Here is a 3,485-nt window from a genome sequence, read left to right as displayed (position 1 = left end):
TTTCGTTTATTCTTTATTCCTTGTTTTTCGTTCATGTTTAGTTATGCTCTGATAATCCAGTCAATAAATTGTTGATTGAACGTGTTGTTGGTTGTGGTATTATTTTGGGATTAGTTTTTGATATTGTGGGAGATGTGATGAATTTAGGTAGCAGGAATGTTTCAGGTGTTGAGGCTGGTTTGTTTGATTATAGAAGTGTAAGTTGGATTTTTCAGGTAAGGGTTGTCCATTTTCAAGGTAGATTATGCCGAATTTTTTGTAAATTTTCCTTGGAGGTGGACCCCGCAGGATTTACTTCGGGTTTCAGGGTGAAATTCGGGGGTAGGTCTTGTCAGTTGGTATCAGAGCATTAGGTTATCCGATTCCTATCACTACCTCATATACTTAGTGATACTTAGTATCTATAGAGTGATGGTCCGACCGCGGCATATTCATTAGCATTATATGCATCAGATGCTATATATTTATTAGGTATGTGAGGTAGTTGTTTTTGTCTTATTTATGGACAATATTGTGCCATAAATGTCTACATCTTCAAGACTATGCCTCCGTACGCCGATCTTCAAGAGTATCTTGGTTATTTTCCGAGTAATGGAAAGGTAAGTGATGTGCATCTTTCCTTTATGTTATTTTGTGGTTGCGAGATTTTGAGGTCAATTATGAGTTGGGAAGTGGCATGTATTTGTGATCATTTTCTTTTACGTAATGATCGAGTTGATGGACTACGATTAAGAGGCGAAGTTGAGCCTTTTTATGGGTATTATTAATAGAGAGGGCATGCAGTGAATGAAGGATTGAGAAATTTCTAAATAAAGTTGGTGTTGGAATAAGTGATTATAAGGGGGTTAAATAAATGTTGTCTTGCTTTGAGATAAATAGTAGAGTGGTGTTGCTTGAGCTAATTAATTGTGGATGTTATTGCATGTGTTGATTGGGGCTATTGAAGTTTGGTTTTTGGAATTGTTATTGGTCGATTTAGGTTTGGTAATTGTGATTTGGGATTCACTCTTCTATTTGTGTTGTCAATTTTAGAAAGATCGTAAGTGTAAATGGCGTTGGTATATAATGGTGAAGCGGATGCGAGATAGTTGTGGTTGCTTTGATTTTACGGCAACAAGTGGAGAGGAGGAAAATGCAACTTTTGTGTATAGGTGTCAGTTATGTCAATAGGTAAAAAGAGTTTGGAAGCGACTCTTTTCAACTTTTAGGTCTTTTGACTTTGGTAGAAGATTACTGACGAACCCCTATCGTCTAAAGGTAATCTCAATCTTCGATATCTTTAGTCATTGGTGCAAGAAAGGCTGAAGTTGTAAATTCGAAGTGGTGGTTGGTTAGAAAATCGTGGCATCGAGTCGAGTGATGGTTAGGAGAAGAGTGTTGGAATAAATTTGGATTGGTAATGTGTATGATGATATGCACAGATAGTTTAAGCGGTGTAATTGAGGTTATTGATTTTGAAATAATTGTTTTTCGCTTTAGCTATTGTTATTAGCTGATACGAATAATTCCTAAGAGGATGAGTGAGATGTGGATCTGGAGGTAGTCTTTCCCACAAGTGTAGTTGTTGTCTAGAGTATTGTAGTGGTGAAATTGACTGGTTAGGATTGGAAGTTATTGTCGAGGCTCTATTAGATTCGAGCAATCCCATGCTTCCACTTGAGCATTATGCAGGAGATAATGTGGTTGACGCACAATTTTTTAGATGGAGCATGCGGCCGTCAATTTTGCGTTACTTGAGTGTTAGCTCAGGTTTTTTTTTAAGAGAATCGGGTATATCACTTATGTGTGGAGTGTGTGATTTGTTTTTAGAGCTCGTTTTTAGACCCCAAATTCTTTGAGGTAACTACTGGAGCAGCGTGGCAATCGATGAGTATCGTCGATGTCCTGGGTGTTCTAAGACCAACTTGTTCTTGATATAAGTAAATTTTCGACATGAGTTGAAGAGTCGGGCCTTGCAGAGTGCGATTCGACTCAGGATTGCTGATCATCATACGAGGAAGGCGTTCTAGATTTTTGTACGCATTCGTACAATTCGGCATTCTACGAGGAGTATTTATCTTTGGCATCTAACAGTTTTGGCGACTTGAGCTTTGGACTCCAGTTTTGTGCTTTCATCTTCCTTGGACATTATGGACCTGCGTGATCCAGCTAGTTGGATCTAGAAATCAAATGGAAGAAAGAAAATCATTTTACATCATATGGGGGTAGCAAGAAAGGACTATCTAGCGTTGTTTGATAGACTGCCAACATCAGCTGTGCTGACACTCAATTTGGTCAACTCAAAGTTTGTATTTTGGTTGTAGTACGGTTATTCGATTGGTAACTTAGACGGTTCGACTTTAGAGTTGATGCGGGAATTTCCGTGCTTTGGCATCTATTAGTTGGTACGATTTATTAATGGGACTTCAACATTCGTTAAGGATAACGAGAAATTCATGGGAAAAATCTCTACTCAGGAAATACGAGTAGGTCTTCGTGATCTTTGGCATCTTTAGCAACGCATAATTATGTGGAAGAAGTATAACCCAAAGATGATTCTTCTTAACGTACTTTCCTCATTTGTGGAGGTGCCAATTTCAGATATGTTGATCGATTTTGAGAGTGATATTTTTCTTGTGCTTGTAAGTCGTCGTTGGTAGCAACTGTTGAATTTATTATTGAGGGATGAGATTCCGACGGTTATTATTGGTTAGTAATGATTAATTCGCGGGGTGAATTGTTGGAAATACTAATATGTTTGGCTGGTGGTATAGCTTTAAGGAAAAAGATTCTTGATAATTCGGAAAATATTTTCAGTTAAGGCTTGTCAGTTCATTGGCATTAATGGAAAAATTGTGTCAGGTCATGTTAAATGTTTTTTTTGTGATGCATATTCATACATGATCGTATTGTGGTGAGACCACTTTTGATCCGTATAAGACCTGGGAGATCATTGTTGTATGGATACGAGTTGAGATACAAGAGATATTAAGTGTAGGGATTTGGTAATATAGATCGCATTAGCATAATTAGGCGACAAGAGAGATATTCGCCAATCAACTTATCGATTGAGGCCAATCATATAGGTGGGGAAGGTTCAAATTTGATGCGAGCGATCGAGTTTTGTTTTGATTAATTGGTGACGGAAGTAAGATGGTGTTGTGAATTACGAAATTTACTGACCATATTGACTTGACTTAGGTCAAAGTCATCCGTGTGATTTGAGGTTTTGTATCATAAGTAATTAAAATTGGGCAAGCTATTCAATTAGTGGAAGATAAGTCAAGGGCAAAGTGTGACACGACCCACCCCGAATTTCACCCTGAAACCCAGAGTAAGTCGTGCGGGGACCACCTCCAAGGAAAATTTACTGAAAAGATTAAGAAAATCTCCCTTGCAGATGGACAACCCTAACTCGAAAATTTCATATTACACTCTTAATTCAACACTTCCGAACCTCACATAATATACAATAATCCTAAAGTATTCAGAGCTACTAAACACAA

The sequence above is a fragment of the Fragaria vesca genome, linkage group LG4 (genome assembly GCF_000184155.1).
Source record: "Fragaria vesca subsp. vesca linkage group LG4, FraVesHawaii_1.0, whole genome shotgun sequence".
Classification (NCBI taxonomy): Eukaryota; Viridiplantae; Streptophyta; class Magnoliopsida; order Rosales; family Rosaceae; genus Fragaria; species Fragaria vesca.
This window is presented reverse-complemented; position numbering follows the sequence as displayed.